The sequence below is a fragment of the Cryptomeria japonica genome, unplaced genomic scaffold, assembly GCF_030272615.1.
Source record: "Cryptomeria japonica unplaced genomic scaffold, Sugi_1.0 HiC_scaffold_184, whole genome shotgun sequence".
Taxonomy (NCBI): domain Eukaryota; kingdom Viridiplantae; phylum Streptophyta; class Pinopsida; order Cupressales; family Cupressaceae; genus Cryptomeria; species Cryptomeria japonica.
This window is the reverse complement of record NW_026729006.1, coordinates 197,501-215,827: the sequence shown is the minus strand read 5'-3', so window position 1 is coordinate 215,827 and position 18,327 is coordinate 197,501. Positions and strand designations below refer to the sequence as shown.

At 61.1% G+C, this 18,327-nt stretch overlaps 2 non-coding genes across 2 annotated transcripts; both read left to right on the top strand.

The window, feature by feature from the left end:
* The first annotated feature begins 5,901 nt into the window (after positions 1–5,901).
* Positions 5,902–6,020, top strand: LOC131867794 (5S ribosomal RNA). The gene has a single exon (XR_009366326.1). It is a non-coding gene; the product is annotated as a 5S ribosomal RNA (ribosomal RNA).
* A 7,817-nt stretch (positions 6,021–13,837) lies between these two features.
* On the top strand, positions 13,838–13,956 carry LOC131867784 (5S ribosomal RNA). Its single transcript, XR_009366316.1, has one exon. It is a non-coding gene; the product is annotated as a 5S ribosomal RNA (ribosomal RNA).
* The last annotated feature ends 4,371 nt before the right edge of the window (positions 13,957–18,327 follow it).

Genomic DNA, 18,327 nt, shown 5'->3' with positions numbered 1-18,327 from the left:
AAACGGGCACGGGGGGAGGATGCTCGAGAACACTACCTCCCCTATATAAGTTATTTGTCCGATTCTCAAGCAGCCGAAGTCTGGTCATCGAATCGGGTCAAAGACCACAACTTCCGACTTTACCCACAATGCAAGTCATCGAATCGAACATCGGCCCCCGAGTCGGACTCCATGCGTATGTCAGGTCATCGGACCCAAATTCCGCCTTCCTGCGCATGGCGGGCCATCAATATCAACTCGGTCATCGGACCCAAACTCCGCCTTTTTGCGTATGGCACGCCTTCAAATCGGTCATCGGACCCAAATTCCGCCTTCCTGTGCATGGCGGGCCATCAACATCAACTCGGTCATCGGACCCAAATTCCGCCTTTCTGCGCATGGCACGCCATCAACTCGGTCATCGGACCCAAATTCCGCCTTCCTGCGCATGGCAGGTCATCGGACACAAATTCAGACCTCGCCAATATGCCTACGTATCGAATCGGTCATCGGACCCAACTTCCGACTTCATCCATACTGTAGGGTCTTTGAGGTTGGCGCGGTGCGCTCAACCCAGGGAGTCGACCCATCGAAGCATACACCTCCCCTATATAAGCTATTTGTCCGATTCCCACACCTGTGTAGTTTGCACCTCTGACCAGGACATCGACCCCAACTTCCGAACTCGACTGCAACGACGGCACCAGCGCCTTGGTGCGCACCTTGCGACGCACAGTCCCAACATTCGCCTTCCTGCACATGGCAGGTCATCGGACCCAAATTCCGACCTCGCGAGTATGCCTACATATCGAATCGGTCATCGGACCCAACTTCCGACTTCATCCATACCGTAGGGTCTTTGAGGTTGGCGCGGTGCGCTCAACCCGGGGAGTCGACCCAACGAAGCATACACCTCCCCTATATAAGCTATTTGTCCGATTCCCACACCTGTGTAGTTTGCACCTCCGATCAAGACATCGACCCCAACTTCCGAACTCGCCTCCAACGACCGAACCAGCGCCTTGGTGCGCACCTTGCAACGCACAGTGCCAACATTCGCCTTCCTGCACGTGGCAGGTCATCGGACCCAAATTCCGACCTCGCGAGTATGCCTACATATCGAATCGGTCATCGGACCCAACTTCCGACTTCATCCATACCGTAGGGTCTTTGAGGTTGGCGCGGTGCGCTCAACCCGGGGAGTCGACCCAACGAAGCATACACCTCCCCTATATAAGCTATTTGTCCGATTCCCACACCTGTGTAGCTTGCACCTCCGATCAGGACATCGACCCCAACTTCCGAACTCGACTAAAAAGACCGCACCAGCGCCTTGGTGTGCACCTTGCAACGCACAGTGTCAACATTCGCCTTCCTGCACATGGCAGGTCATCGGACCCAAATTCCGACCTCATGAGCATACCTACTAATCGAATTGGTCATCGGACCCAACTTCCGACTTCATCCATACCGTAGGGTCTTTGAGGTTGGCGCGGTGCGCTCAACCTGGGGAGTCGACCCATCGAAGCATACACCTCCCCTATATAAGCTATTTGTCCGATTCCGACACCTGTGTAGTTTGCACCTCCGCTCAGGACATCGACCCCAACTTCCGAACTCGCCTGCAACGACCGAACCAGCGCCTTGGTGCGCACCAAAAGTGCGCACTTTTGGAGGGCACTTTTGTGCGCTCCAAAGGTGCGCACTTTTGGAGGGCACTTTTCTGCGCTCCAAAGGTGCGCACTTTTGGAGGGCACTTTTTGGAGGGCACTTTTCTGCGCTCCAAAGGTGCGCACTTTTGGAGGGCACTTTTTGGAGGGCACTTTTCTGCGCTCCAAAGGTGCGCACTTTTGGAGGGCACTTTTTGGAGGGCACTTTTCTGTGCTCCAAAGGTGCGCACTTTTGGAGGGCACTTTTTGGAGGGCACTTTTCTGCGCTCCAAAGGTGCGCACTTTTGGAGGGCACTTTTCTGCGCTCCAAAGGTGCGCACTTTTGGAGGGCACTTTTTGGAGGGCACTTTTCTGCGCTCCAAAGGTGCGCACTTTTGGAGGGCACTTTTTGGAGGGCACTTTTCTGCGCTCCAAAGGTGCGCACTTTTGGAGGGCACTTTTTGGAGGGCACTTTTCTGCGCTCCAAAGGTGCGCACTTTTGGAGGGCACTTTTGTGCACTCCAAAGGTGCGCACTTTTGGAGGGCACTTTTCCTGTGCTCCAAAGGTGCACACCTAGGTGAGCACCTTCGACCACACCTTGTAGCACACCAAACTCTGACTTTCGACTTCATCCGCAATGCAGGGTCTTTGAGGTTGGCGCAATGCGCACAACCAGGGGAGTCGACCCATCAAACCCAACACCTCCCCTATATAAGCTATTTGTCTGATTCTCATACATGCGTAGCCTGCAGGAGCAATTAGGACATCGACCCCAACTTTCGGCTTCTAAACGAAAACAAGGTCTTTGAGGTTGGTGTAATGCGAACAACTAGGGGAGTCAACCCATCAAACCCAACACCTCCCCTATATAAGCTATTTGTCTGATTCTCATACATGTGTAGTCTACAGGAGCAATTAGGACATCGACCCCAACTTTTGACTTCTTAACGAAAACAAGGTCTTTGAGGTTGACGTAATGCGCACAACCAGGGGAGTCGACCCATCAAACCCAACACCTCCCCTATATAAGCTATTTGTCCGATTCTCATACATGTGTAGCCTGCAGGAGCCATTAGGACATTGACCCCAACTTTTGACTTCTTAACGAAAACAAGGTCTTTGAGGTTGGCGTAATGCGCACAACCAAGGGAGTTGACCCATCAAACCCAACACCTCCCCTATATAAGCTATTTGTCTGATTCTCATACATGTGTAGCCTGCAACAACGATTAGGACATCCACCCCAACTTCTGAATTCGTCTGCGTTGACCGCACCAAAGGTGCACGCCTTGGTGCTCACCAAAATCCGACTTCCGACTTCTTCTGCTATGCGGGGTCTTTGAGGTTGGCGCAGTGCGCACAACCAGGGGAGTCAACCCACCGAATGCAACACCTCCCCTATATAAGCTATTTGTCTGATTCTCATACATGCGTAGACTGCAGCAATGATTAGGACATCCACCCCAACTTTTGACTTCTTAAACAAGACAGGGTCTTTGAAGTTGGTGCAGTGCACACAACCAGGGGAGTCGACCCATCAAACGCAACACCTCCCCTATATAAAGCTATTTGTCCGATTCTCATACGTGTAGTCTGCAGCAGCGATTAGGACATCGACCCCAACTTCCGAATTCGTTTGCATTGACCGCACCAAAGGTGCACGCCTTGGTGTGCACCCTGGAGTGCACTTTGGTGCTCACCTCGGTGCACACTTTGGTGTGCACCTCGGTGTGCACCAAAGGTGCGCACCTTGGAGCGCACCAAAGGTGTACACTTTGGAGCGCACCACATAGGGTCTTTGAGAGGTTGGCGCAGTGCGCACACCAAGGTGGGTGTTGAGGTGCGTGCCGAGGTGGGTGGGTGCTAGGGTGCGCTCCATGGTGGGTGCCAGGGTGGGTGCGTGCTAGGGTGGATTCCAAAGAGGGTCATAGGGTGGGTGCCAAGGTGGGTTGGTGATATAGTGGGTTCAAAGGTGGGTACTAGGGTGGGTTCCAAGGTGGGTCACAAGTTGGGTGCCAGGATGCGTGGGTGTTAGGTTGGGTGCCAAGGTGGGCTCCTGCGTGGGTGGGTGCTAGGGTGGGTTTCAAGGTGGACGCGAGGGCGGGTGCCAAGGTGGGTAACAAGTTGGGTGTTAGGATGGGTGAGTGCTAGAGTGGGTGCCAAGGTGGGTGGGTGCTAAGGTGGATGCCAAGGTGGTTCACAGGGTGGGTGGGTTCTAGGGTGAGTTCCAAGGTGGGTCACAGGTTCAGTGCTAGGGTGGGTGTCAAGGCGGGTGTCGAGGTGCCTGGGTGCTAGGGTGTGGATGCCAATGTGGGTCATAGGGTGGGTACTAGGGTGGGCTGCAATGTGGGTGCCAAGGTGGGTAACATGCTCGGTGGGTTCTAAATTGGGTGCCAGGGTGGGTGTGCACCCACCTTGCCCGAGGTGGGTGCCAAGGTGCCAGTGTGGGTGGGTGCTAAGGTGGATGCCAAGGTGGGTGAGAAGGTGGGTGATAGGTTGAGTGGTAGGATGGGTGGGTGCCAAGATGGGTCACAGGGTGGGTGCAAGGGTGGGTAGGTGCTAGGGTTGGTGTCAGGGTGGGTGGGTGCTAGGTTGGGTTCCAAGGTGGGTGCGAGGGTGAGTGTCAAGGTGGGTCACAGGTTAGGTGCTAGGATGGGTGAGTGCTAGGGTGCAAAGGTGCCAGGGTGGGTGCTAGGATGGGTCGATGCTAGGGTGAGTGGCAAGGTGGGTCCACAAGTGTCAAGGTGGGTGCCGAGGTGGGTGCCAAGTCGGCGACTGCTATGGTGGATGCCAAGGTGGGTCACGGGGTGGGTGCCAAGTTGCTAGGTTGGGTTCCAAGGTGGGTGCCAACGTGGGTGCTAGGGTGCGTGGGTTAAAGGGTGTGTCACAACGTGGGTGCCAGGATGGGTGCGCACCCACACTGGCCAAGACGGGTGCGGGTGCAAGGTTGGGTTCCAAGCCCGGTCACAGGCTGGGTGCTAGGATGGGTGGGTGCCAAGGTGGGCACCAGGGTGGGTGCACCCACCCTGGCCAAGGTGGGTCACGGGGTGGGTCCTAGGGTGGGTAACGGGGTGGGTACTAAGGTGCGTGCCAAGGTGGGTCATAGGGTGGGTGCCAAGGTGGGCACCAGGGTGGGTGTGCACCAACCCTAGCCAGGGTAGGTCACGGGGTGGTTGTCGGGGTGGGCGTCAAGGAGCCAAGGTGGGTGGCAAGTAGCCAAGTTGCGTGCCAAGGTGGGTGTCGGGGTGGGTGCCAAGGATCCAAGGTGGGTGCCAAGGAACCAAGGTGGGTGTCTGGGTGGGTGCCGAGGTGGGAGCCAGGGTGGGTCCCAAGGTGAGTGCAAAGGTGGGTGCCAGGGTCAAGGTGAGTGCCAATGTGGGTTCCAAGGTGCCAGGGTCAGGGTGAGTGCCAATGTGGGTTCAAAGGTGCTAAGTTGGGTGCGAGGTTGGGTGCGAGGGTGGGTGGGTGCCAAGGTGTGCTAGGTGGAAGCCCGGGTGGGTCGGCATCCCATGGGTGTCGAGTTGGGTGCCTGATGGGTGCTTCTTGTCAAGTTTTAGTCGTCGGGACTCATTTCGAGCCTTAGAGGTCGTTTCTTGTCCGGTTGCCCTGTCTTCGACCTGGGAACCCAATTTTGGTCCTCGGGTCCCATTTTTTTTTGTCTCGCATCCCACTTTTGGCCTGTGGCCTTTTCGGGGTCGATTCTCGTTTTGGGCATCAGAGCATGTTTCTTCTCCTAAAACCCAATATTTGTTTATTAAGTCTCGGAACACATTTTTGTTCTCGTGGACCCATCATGGGTCTTGGAACGCATTTGTGGTCCTTGGGTCCCATTTTGCATCCCGAAACTTGTGTTTTGGTGCTTGATCCCTATTTTGGGTGCCCACCTTGCACCAAGTGCGCACCCGGGGCAAACCGAGCGCCTTGGTGCACCGGGGCAAGATCGAGCGTGCACCCGAGGCGCCCCGAACATGCACCAAGGTGCACTCGGCCCACATGTGAGCGCAGGTCGTTGCGCCCGAGGTGGTGTGTGGGCACCGCGTTGCAGACGGGACACTGCACGCACACGACGCCCCCTCCAGGTGCACGCACGTAGGCCGGGCCGGGTGCACACCCGACGCCCTAGCAAGGTGCGCGCACCCGGGCAGGGCTCACACTTGGCGAACGGGGCGCACTTCGCGAGGGAGGGTGTGCACCTCGATGGGGGTGGGTGGCCGGGGTGGATTCGCACGTGGGTCGCGGTTTGCTAAGTACACACTGCGACAAGCTCATAACGGGTGCGATCATACCAGCATTAGTGCACCGGATCCCATCAGAACTCCGCAGTTAAGCGCGCTTGGGCCGGAGTAGTACTGGGATGGGTGACCTCCCGGGAAGTCCCGGTGTTGCACCCTTTTTTAGTTTTTCGCCGGGCGTCGCAATGCTATTTGAATAAACCTTTTGCCCGTTTGCGTTCTCGTCGGGGCCGGGCCGGGCCGGGGTGCGCTGCCCGCACTACCGCGCGCGCGGGGGCGACACCGAGCGCGCACCCGAGGCACCCCGAGCACACAGGCCACGGTGCAACCCGGGCGTTGTGCGCGCACCCCGGTGCGCCCGAGGTGCTGCGCGCGCACCCAGGTGAAATCGGTGTGCACCTCGGCCAGTGCGCGCTCGGTCGAGTCGCGCACGTTGGCCAAGGTGCACGGTGATGTTTCTTACTCTAAGGTTCCGCACCAGACGCCCGGGACAGGTGAGCGAAGCTGGGCGGGGCCGGGTGCGCGGCCGGGGCAGGTGCACGCAGCTGGAGAGAGCTTTGGAGCACACTTCGGAGCGCACCAATGATGCGCTCCATTCAAAAGTTTCCTGAAAAGGCAAAAAAAGTTGAGATTATAGAATTTCCCACTTGAGAGATTGTAAAAAAAAAAAATTTAAAATGAAGGAAACGCGGGTGCCAAGGTGTGCGCAGCCCAGCCAAGGTGTGCGCACCAAGGCGCCCACCCTGGCGAAGGTGCACGCAAGGTGCGCACCCGAGGCAAACCGGACAATTAACCCAACTTTCGACTTCGCGCGCACCTTGGAGCGCACTTCGGAGCGCTCCTTGGTGCGCACCAATCTTGGGCACCTCGGAGTGCACCATGGCGCCCACCAAGGTGCGCACCCGGGGCAAACCGAGCTCCGACTTCGTGCGCACCTTGGAGCGCACGAAAGGTGCGCACCATGGCGCCCACCAAGGTGCGCAGCCCAGCCAAGGCGTGCGCATCAAGGTGCGCACCCTGGCGAAGGTGCGCACCCGGGGCAAACCGAGCTCCGACTTCGTGCGCACCTTGGAGCGCACAAAAGGTGCGCAACCCAGCCAAGGTGTGCGCACCCCGGTCAAACCGAGCTCCGAATCGTGCGCACCAGAGGTGCACGCCATCGTGCGCACCTTGGAGCACACTTCGGAGCCCTCCTTGGTGCGCGCCGATGTTGCGCACCTCGGAGCGCACCCGGGGAAAACAATGCAATTAACCCGACTTTCGACTTCGTGGGCACCTCGGAGCGCTCTCGGGTTCGCACCTCGGAGCACACCGAGGTGCGCACCTTTGATGCGCTGCCTTCACCAATTTCCAGAAAAGGCAAGAAAACATTGAGAAGGTGTGCGCACCGAGGTGCCCACCCTGGCGAAGGTGCACGCGAGGTGCGCACCCGGGGCAAACCGGGCTCCGACTTCGTGCACGCCGCACCTTGGAGCACACTTCGGAGCGCTCCTTGGTGCGCACCAGGGCGCGCAACCCAGCCGAGGTGCCCACCCCGGCGAAGGTGCACGCGAGGTGCGCACCCGGGGCAAACCGGGCTCCGACTTCGTGCACGCCATGGTGCCCACCGCGGCGAAGGTGCACGCGAGGTGCGCACCCGGGGCAAACCGGGCTCCGACTTCGTGCACGCCGCACCTTGGAGCACACTTCGGAGCGCTCCTTGGTGCGCACCATGGTGCCCACCAGGGCGCGCAACCCCGCCGAAGGTGCACGCGAGGTGCGCACCCGGGGCAAACCGGGCTCCGACTTCGTGCACGCCGCACCTTGGAGCACACTTCGGAGCGCTCCTTGGTGCGCACCATGGTGCCCACCAGGGCGCGCAACCCCGCCGAAGGTGCACGCGAGGTGCGCACCCGGGGCAAACCGGGCTCCGACTTCGTGCACGCCATGGTGCGCACCGCGGCGAAGGTGCGCACCCGGGGCAAACCGGGCTCCGACTTCGTGCACGCCGCACCTTGGAGCACACTTCGGAGCGCTCCTTGGTGCGCACCAGGGCGCGCAACCCAGCCGAGGTGCCCACCCCGGCGAAGGTGCACGCGAGGTGCGTACCCGGGGCAAACCGGGCTCCGACTTCGTGCACGCCGCACCTTGGAGCACACTTCGGAGCGCTCCTTGGTGCGCACCATGGTGCCCACCAGGCCGCGCAACCCAGCCAAGGTGTGCGCACCAAGGTGCACGCGAGGTGCGCACCCGGGGCAAACCGGGGTCCGACTTCGTGCACGCCGCACCTTGGAGCACACATCGGGGCGCTCCCGGGTTCGCACCGGCGTTGCGCACCGTGGTGGGCACCTCGGAGCACACCAAGGTGGGCAGCGAGGTGCGCACCTTTGATGCGATGCCTTCACTAATTTCCATAAAAGGCAAAAAAAAAACGAGATTTTAAAATTTCCGTTTTGAAAGATAGTGAGAAAAAGGGAATGCTGGTGCCATCTTGAGCCCGCCCTGGTGCGCAGCCCAGCCAAGGTGTGCGCACCAAGGTGCCCACCCTGGCGAAGGTGCGCGCCCGGGCAATTAACCCAACTTCCAACTTCGCGCGCGCCAGGGTGGGAGCGCACCCAACAACCGGGCCTGGGAAGAGCCAATGCGAGAAACCCCACCAAACGCTCTGACAAAAAAAGAGGGGGCGCTCCAGTAACCCCGCTTCGGAGCGCACCCTGGGCAAACCCAGCCAAGGTGCCCACCCCGGCCAAGGTGCAGGCGAGGTGCGCACCCGGGGCAAACCGGGCTCCGACAACGTGCACGCCGCACCTTGGAGCACACTTCGTAGCGCTCCCGGGTGCGCACCTCAGAGCACACCAAGGTGGGCAGCGAGGTGCGCACCTTTGATGCGCTGCCTTCACTAATTTCCAGAAAAGGCAAAAAAAAAAGGAGATTTTAAAATTTCCGTTTTGAAAGATAGTGAAAAAAACGGAACGCGCGTGCCATCTTGAGCCCGCCCTGGTGCGCAGCCCAGGTAAGGTGCCCACCCTGGCAAAGGTGCGCACCCGGGCAATTAACCCTACTTCCGACTTCGTGCGCGCCAGGGTGGCAACCGGGCCTCGGAAGAGCCAATGCGAGAAACCCCACCAAACGCTCCGACAAAAAAAGAGGCGGCGCTCCAATAACCCCGCTTCGGAGCGCAGCCGGGGCAAACCCAGCCAAGGTGCCCACCCCGACGAAGGTGCACGCGAGGTGCGCACCCGGGGCAAACCGGGCTCCGACAACGTGCACGCAGCACCTTGGAGCACACTTCGAAGCACTCCCGGGTGCCCACCGGCGTTGCGCACCGTGGTGGGCAGCGAGGTGCGCACCTTTGATGCGCTGCCTTCACTAATTTCCAGAAAAAGGCAAAAAAAAATGAGATTTTAAAATTTCCATTTTGAAAGATAGTGAAAAAAAAGGAACGCGGGTGCCATCTTGAGCCCGCCCTGGTGCGCAGCCCAGGCAAGGCATGCGCACCAAGGTGCCCACCCGAGGTGCACACCCGGGGCAAACTGGGCTCCGACTTCGTGCAGGCCGCACCTTGGAGCACACTTCGGAGCGCTCCTTGGTGCGCACCATGGTGCCCACCAGGGCGCGCAACCCAGCCAAGGTCTGCACACCAAGGTGCCCACCCCGGCGAAGGTGCACGCGAGGTGCGCACCCGGGGCAAACCGGGCTCCGACTTCGTGCACGCCATGGTGCCCACCGCGGCGAAGGTGCACGCGAGGTGCGCACCCGGGGCAAACCGGGCTCCGACTTCGTGCACGCCGCACCTTGGAGCACACTTCGGAGCGCTCCTTGGTGCGCACCATGGTGCCCACCAGGGCGCGCAACCCAGCCAAGGTGTGCGCACCAAGGTGCACGCGAGGTGCGCACCCGGGGCAAACCGGGGTCCGACTTCGTGCACGCCGCACCTTGGAGCACACATCGGAGCGCTCCCAGGTTCGCACCAGCGTTGCGCACCTTTGATGCGCTGCCTTCACTAATTTCCAGAAAAGGCAAAAAAAAACGAGATTTTAAAATTTCCGTTCTGAAAGATAGTGAAAAAAACGGAACGCGGGTGCCATCTTGAGCCCTTCCTGGTGCGCACCCCAGGCAAGTTGTGCGCACCAAGGTGCCCACCCTGGCGGAGGTGCGCGCCCGGGGCAATCCGGGCTCCGACTTCGTGCACTGCATGGTGCCCACCAAGGCGCGCAACCCAGCCAAGGTGCCCACCGCAGCGAAGGTGCACGCGAGGTGCGCACGCGAGGTGCACACCCGGGGCAAACCGGGCTCCGACTTCGTGCACGCCGCACCTTGGAGCACACTTCAGAGCGCTCCTTGGTGCGCACCAGGGCGCGCAACCCAGCCGAGGTGCCCACCCCGGCGAAGGTGCACGCGAGGTGCGCACCCGGGGCAAACCGGGCTCCGACTTCGTGCACGCCATGGTGCCCACCGCGGCGAAGGTGCGCACCCGGGGCAAACCGGGCTCCGACTTCGTGCACGCCGCACCTTGGAGCACACTTCGGAGCGCTCCTTGGTGCGCACCATGGTGCCCACCAGGCCGCGCAACCCAGCCAAGGTGTGCGCACCAAGGTGCACGCGAGGTGCGCACCCGGGGCAAACCGGGGTCCGACTTCGTGCACGCCGCACCTTGGAGCACACATCGGGGCGCTCCCGGGTTCGCACCGGCGTTGCGCACCGTGGTGGGCACCTCGGAGCACACCAAGGTGGGCAGCGAGGTGCGCACCTTTGATGCGATGCCTTCACTAATTTCCATAAAAGGCAAAAAAAAAACGAGATTTTAAAATTTCCGTTTTGAAAGATAGTGAGAAAAAGGGAATGCTGGTGCCATCTTGAGCCCGCCCTGGTGCGCAGCCCAGCCAAGGTTTGCGCACCAAGGTGCCCACCCTGGCGAAGGTGCGCGCCCGGGCAATTAACCCAACTTCCAACTTCGCGCGCGCCAGGGTGGGAGCGCACCCAACAACCGGGCCTGGGAAGAGCCAATGCGAGAAACCCCACCAAACTCTCTGACAAAAAAAGAGGGGGCGCTCCAGTAACCCCGCTTCGGAGCGCACCCTGGGCAAACCCAGCCAAGGTGCCCACCCCGGCCAAGGTGCAGGCGAGGTGCGCACCCGGGGCAAACCGGGCTCCGACAACGTGCACGCCGCACCTTGGAGCACACTTCGTAGCGCTCCCGGGTGCGCACCTCAGAGCACACCAAGGTGGGCAGCGAGGTGCGCACCTTTGATGCGCTGCCTTCACTAATTTCCAGAAAAGGCAAAAAAAAAAGGAGATTTTAAAATTTCCGTTTTGAAAGATAGTGAAAAAAACGGAACGCGCGTGCCATCTTGAGCCCGCCCTGGTGCGCAGCCCAGGTAAGGTGCCACCCTGGCAAAGGTGCGCACCCGGGCAATTAACCCTACTTCCGACTTCGTGCGCGCCAGGGTGGCAACCGGGCCTCGGAAGAGCCAATGCGAGAAACCCCACCAAACGCTCCGACAAAAAAAGAGGCGGCGCTCCAATAACCCCGCTTCGGAGCGCAGCCGGGGCAAACCAAGCCAAGGTGCCCACCCCGACGAAGGTGCACGCGAGGTGCGCACCCGGGGCAAACCGGGCTCCGACAACGTGCACGCAGCACCTTGGAGCACACTTCGAAGCACTCCCGGGTGCCCACCGGCGTTGCGCACCGTGGTGGGCAGCGAGGTGCGCACCTTTGATGCGCTGCCTTCACTAATTTCCAGAAAAAGGCAAAAAAAAATGAGATTTTAAAATTTCCGTTTTGAAAGATAGTGAAAAAAAAGGAACGCGGGTGCCATCTTGAGCCCGCCCTGGTGCGCAGCCCAGGCAAGGCATGCGCACCAAGGTGCCCACCCGAGGTGCACACCCGGGGCAAACCGGGCTCCGACTTCGTGCAGGCCGCACCTTGGAGCACACTTCGGAGCGCTCCTTGGTGCGCACCATGGTGCCCACCAGGGCGCACCCGAGGCAAACCGGGCTCCGACTTCGTGCACGCCGCACCTTGGAGCACACATCGGAGCGCTCCCAGGTTCGCACCAGCGTTGCGCACCTTTGATGCGCTGCCTTCACTAATTTCCAGAAAAGGCAAAAAAAAACGATATTTTAAAATTTCCGTTCTGAAAGATAGTGAAAAAAACGGAACGCGGGTGCCATCTTGAGCCCTTCCTGATGCGCAGCCCAGGCAAGTTGTGCGCACCAAGGTGCCCACCCTGGCGGAGGTGCGCGCCCGGGGCAAACCGGGCTCCGACTTCGTGCACTGCATGGTGCCCACCAAGGCGCGCAACCCAGCCAAGGTGCCCACCGCAGCGAAGGTGCACGCGAGGTGCGCACCCGAGGTGCACACCCGGGGCAAACCGGGCTCCGACTTCGTGCACGCCGCACCTTGGAGCACACTTCAGAGCGCTCCTTGGTACGCACCAGGGCGCGCAACCCAGCCAAGGTGCTCACCCCGGCGAAGGTGCACGCGAGGTGCGCACCCGGGGCAAACCGGGCTCGGACTTCGTGCACGCCGCACCTTGGAGCACACATCGGAGCGCTCCCGGGTTCGCACCAGCATTGCGCACCTTTGATGCGCTGCCTTCACTAATTTCCAGAAAAGGCAAAAAAAAGAAAAAAATGAGATTTTAAAATTTCCGTTTTGAAAGATAGTAAAAAAAACGGAACGCGGGTGCCATCTTGAGCCCGCCCTGGTGTGCAGCCCAGGCAAGTTGTGCGCACCAAGGCACCCACCCTGGCCAAGGTGGGTCACGGGGTGGGTCCTAGGGTGGGTAACGGGGTGGGTACTAAGGTGCGTGCCAAGGTGGGTCATAGGGTGGGTGCCAAGGTGGGCACCAGGGTGGGTGTGCACCAACCCTAGCCAGGGTAGGTCACGGGGTGGTTGTCGGGGTGGGCGTCAAGGAGCCAAGGTGGGTGGCAAGTAGCCAAGTTGCGTGCCAAGGTGGGTGTCGGGGTGGGTGCCAAGGATCCAAGGTGGGTGCCAAGGAACCAAGGTGGGTGTCTGGGTGGGTGCCGAGGTGGGAGCCAGGGTGGGTCCCAAGGTGAGTGCAAAGGTGGGTGCCAGGGTCAAGGTGAGTGCCAATGTGGGTTCCAAGGTGCCAGGGTCAGGGTGAGTGCCAATGTGGGTTCAAAGGTGCTAAGTTGGGTGCGAGGTTGGGTGCGAGGGTGGGTGGGTGCCAAGGTGTGCTAGGTGGAAGCCCGGGTGGGTCGGCATCCCATGGGTGTCGAGTTGGGTGCCTGATGGGTGCTTCTTGTCAAGTTTTAGTCGTCGGGACTCATTTCGAGCCTTAGAGGTCGTTTCTTGTCCGGTTGCCCTATCTTCGACCTGGGAACCCAATTTTGGTCCTCGGGTCCCATTTTTTTTTGTCTCGCATCCCACTTTTGGCCTGTGGCCTTTTCGGGGTCGATTCTCGTTTTGGGCATCAGAGCATGTTTCTTCTCCTAAAACCCAATATTTGTTTATTAAGTCTCGGAACACATTTTTGTTCTCGTGGACCCATCATGGGTCTTGGAACGCATTTGTGGTCCTTGGGTCCCATTTTGCATCCCGAAACTTGTGTTTTGGTGCTTGATCCCTATTTTGGGTGCCCACCTTGCACCAAGTGCGCACCCGGGGCAAACCGAGCGCCTTGGTGCACCGGGGCAAGATCGAGCGTGCACCCGAGGCGCCCCGAACATGCACCAAGGTGCACTCGGCCCACATGTGAGCGCAGGTCGTTGCGCCCGAGGTGGTGTGTGGGCACCGCGTTGCAGACGGGACACTGCACGCACACGACGCCCCCTCCAGGTGCACGCACGTAGGCCGGGCCGGGTGCACACCCGACGCCCTAGCAAGGTGCGCGCACCCGGGCAGGGCTCACACTTGGCGAACGGGGCGCACTTCGCGAGGGAGGGTGTGCACCTCGACGGGGGTGGGTGGCCGGGGTGGATTCGCACGTGGGTCGCGGTTTGCTAAGTACACACTGCGACAAGCTCATAACGGGTGCGATCATACCAGCGTTAGTGCACCGGATCCCATCAGAACTCCGCAGTTAAGCGCGCTTGGGCCGGAGTAGTACTGGGATGGGTGACCTCCCGGGAAGTCCCGGTGTTGCACCCTTTTTTAGTTTTTCGCCGGGCGTCGCAATGCTATTTGAATAAACCTTTTGCCCGTTTGCGTTCTCGTCGGGGCCGGGCCGGGCCGGGGTGCGCTGCCCGCACTACCGCGCGCGCGGGGGCGACACCGAGCGCGCACCCGAGGCGCCCCGAGCACACAGGCCACGGTGCAACCCGGGCGTTGTGCGCGCACCCCGGTGCGCCCGAGGTGCTGCGCGCGCACCCAGGTGAAATCGGTGTGCACCTCGGCCAGTGCGCGCTCGGTCGAGTCGCGCACGTTGGCCAAGGTGCACGGTGATGTTTCTTACTCTAAGGTTCCGCACCAGACGCCCGGGACAGGTGAGCGAAGCTGGGCGGGGCCGGGTGCGCGGCCGGGGCAGGTGCACGCAGCTGGAGAGAGCTTTGGAGCACACTTCGGAGCGCACCAATGATGCGCTCCATTCAAAAGTTTCCTGAAAAGGCAAAAAAAGTTGAGATTATAGAATTTCCCACTTGAGAGATTGTAAAAAAAAAAAATTTAAAATGAAGGAAACGCGGGTGCCAAGGTGTGCGCAGCCCAGCCAAGGTGTGCGCACCAAGGCGCCCACCCTGGCGAAGGTGCACGCAAGGTGCGCACCCGAGGCAAACCGGACAATTAACCCAACTTTCGACTTCGCGCGCACCTTGGAGCGCACTTCGGAGCGCTCCTTGGTGCGCACCAATCTTGGGCACCTCGGAGTGCACCATGGCGCCCACCAAGGTGCGCACCCGGGGCAAACCGAGCTCCGACTTCGTGCGCACCTTGGAGCGCACGAAAGGTGCGCACCATGGCGCCCACCAAGGTGCGCAGCCCAGCCAAGGCGTGCGCATCAAGGTGCGCACCCTGGCGAAGGTGCGCACCCGGGGCAAACCGAGCTCCGACTTCGTGCGCACCTTGGAGCGCACAAAAGGTGCGCAACCCAGCCAAGGTGTGCGCACCCCGGTCAAACCGAGCTCCGAATCGTGCGCACCAGAGGTGCACGCCATCGTGCGCACCTTGGAGCACACTTCGGAGCCCTCCTTGGTGCGCGCCGATGTTGCGCACCTCGGAGCGCACCCGGGGAAAACAATGCAATTAACCCGACTTTCGACTTCGTGGGCACCTCGGAGCGCTCTCGGGTTCGCACCTCGGAGCACACCGAGGTGCGCACCTTTGATGCGCTGCCTTCACCAATTTCCAGAAAAGGCAAGAAAACATTGAGAAGGTGTGCGCACCGAGGTGCCCACCCTGGCGAAGGTGCACGCGAGGTGCGCACCCGGGGCAAACCGGGCTCCGACTTCGTGCACGCCGCACCTTGGAGCACACTTCGGAGCGCTCCTTGGTGCGCACCAGGGCGCGCAACCCAGCCGAGGTGCCCACCCCGGCGAAGGTGCACGCGAGGTGCGCACCCGGGGCAAACCGGGCTCCGACTTCGTGCACGCCATGGTGCCCACCGCGGCGAAGGTGCACGCGAGGTGCGCACCCGGGGCAAACCGGGCTCCGACTTCGTGCACGCCGCACCTTGGAGCACACTTCGGAGCGCTCCTTGGTGCGCACCATGGTGCCCACCAGGGCGCGCAACCCCGCCGAAGGTGCACGCGAGGTGCGCACCCGGGGCAAACCGGGCTCCGACTTCGTGCACGCCGCACCTTGGAGCACACTTCGGAGCGCTCCTTGGTGCGCACCATGGTGCCCACCAGGGCGCGCAACCCCGCCGAAGGTGCACGCGAGGTGCGCACCCGGGGCAAACCGGGCTCCGACTTCGTGCACGCCATGGTGCGCACCGCGGCGAAGGTGCGCACCCGGGGCAAACCGGGCTCCGACTTCGTGCACGCCGCACCTTGGAGCACACTTCGGAGCGCTCCTTGGTGCGCACCAGGGCGCGCAACCCAGCCGAGGTGCCCACCCCGGCGAAGGTGCACGCGAGGTGCGTACCCGGGGCAAACCGGGCTCCGACTTCGTGCACGCCGCACCTTGGAGCACACTTCGGAGCGCTCCTTGGTGCGCACCATGGTGCCCACCAGGCCGCGCAACCCAGCCAAGGTGTGCGCACCAAGGTGCACGCGAGGTGCGCACCCGGGGCAAACCGGGGTCCGACTTCGTGCACGCCGCACCTTGGAGCACACATCGGGGCGCTCCCGGGTTCGCACCGGCGTTGCGCACCGTGGTGGGCACCTCGGAGCACACCAAGGTGGGCAGCGAGGTGCGCACCTTTGATGCGATGCCTTCACTAATTTCCATAAAAGGCAAAAAAAAAACGAGATTTTAAAATTTTCGTTTTGAAAGATAGTGAGAAAAAGGGAATGCTGGTGCCATCTTGAGCCCGCCCTGGTGTGCAGCCCAGCCAAGGTGTGCGCACCAAGGTGCCCACCCTGGCGAAGGTGCGCGCCCGGGCAATTAACCCAACTTCCAACTTCGCGCGCGCCAGGGTGGGAGCGCACCCAACAACCGGGCCTGGGAAGAGCCAATGCGAGAAACCCCACCAAACGCTCTGACAAAAAAAGAGGGGGCGCTCCAGTAACCCCGCTTCGGAGCGCACCCTGGGCAAACCCAGCCAAGGTGCCCACCCCGGCCAAGGTGCAGGCGAGGTGCGCACCCGGGGCAAACCGGGCTCCGACAACGTGCACGCCGCACCTTGGAGCACACTTCGTAGCGCTCCCGGGTGCGCACCTCAGAGCACACCAAGGTGGGCAGCGAGGTGCGCACCTTTGATGCGCTGCCTTCACTAATTTCCAGAAAAGGCAAAAAAAAAAGGAGATTTTAAAATTTCCGTTTTGAAAGATAGTGAAAAAAACGGAACGCGCGTGCCATCTTGAGCCCGCCCTGGTGCGCAGCCCAGGTAAGGTGCCCACCCTGGCAAAGGTGCGCACCCGGGCAATTAACCCTACTTCCGACTTCGTGCGCGCCAGGGTGGCAACCGGGCCTCGGAAGAGCCAATGCGAGAAACCCCACCAAACGCTCCGACAAAAAAAGAGGCGGCGCTCCAATAACCCCGCTTCGGAGCGCAGCCGGGGCAAACCCAGCCAAGGTGCCCACCCCGACGAAGGTGCACGCGAGGTGCGCACCCGGGGCAAACCGGGCTCCGACAACGTGCACGCAGCACCTTGGAGCACACTTCGAAGCACTCCCGGGTGCCCACCGGCGTTGCGCACCGTGGTGGGCAGCGAGGTGCGCACCTTTGATGCGCTGCCTTCACTAATTTCCAGAAAAAGGCAAAAAAAAATGAGATTTTAAAATTTCCGTTTTGAAAGATAGTGAAAAAAAAGGAACGCGGGTGCCATCTTGAGCCCGCCCTGGTGCGCAGCCCAGGCAAGGCATGCGCACCAAGGTGCCCACCCGAGGTGCACACCCGGGGCAAACCGGGCTCCGACTTCGTGCAGGCCGCACCTTGGAGCACACTTCGGAGCGCTCCTTGGTGCGCACCATGGTGCCCACCAGGGCGCGCAACCCAGCCAAGGTCTGCACACCAAGGTGCCCACCCCGGCGAAGGTGCACGCGAGGTGCGCACCCGGGGCAAACCGGGCTCCGACTTCGTGCACGCCATGGTGCCCACCGCGGCGAAGGTGCACGCGAGGTGCGCACCCGGGGCAAACCGGGCTCCGACTTCGTGCACGCCGCACCTTGGAGCACACTTCGGAGCGCTCCTTGGTGCGCACCATGGTGCCCACCAGGGCGCGCAACCCAGCCAAGGTGTGCGCACCAAGGTGCACGCGAGGTGCGCACCCGGGGCAAACCGGGGTCCGACTTCGTGCACGCCGCACCTTGGAGCACACATCGGAGCGCTCCCAGGTTCGCACCAGCGTTGCGCACCTTTGATGCGCTGCCTTCACTAATTTCCAGAAAAGGCAAAAAAAAACGAGATTTTAAAATTTCCGTTCTGAAAGATAGTGAAAAAAACGGAACGCGGGTGCCATCTTGAGCCCTTCCTGGTGCGCAGCCCAGGCAAGTTGTGCGCACCAAGGTGCCCACCCTGGCGGAGGTGCGCGCCCGGGGCAATCCGGGCTCCGACTTCGTGCACTGCATGGTGCCCACCAAGGCGCGCAACCCAGCCAAGGTGCCCACCGCAGCGAAGGTGCACGCGAGGTGCGCACCCGAGGTGCACACCCGGGGCAAACCGGGCTCCGACTTCGTGCACGCCGCACCTTGGAGCACACTTCAGAGCGCTCCTTGGTGCGCACCAGGGCGCGCAACCCAACCAAGGTCTGCACACCAAGGTGCTCACCCCGGCGAAGGTGCACGCGAGGTGCGCACCCGGGGCAAACCGGGCTCGGACTTCGTGCACGCCGCACCTTGGAGCACACATCGGAGCGCTCCCGGGTTCGCACCAGCATTGCGCACCTTTGATGCGCTCCAATAACCCCACTTCGGAGCGCACCA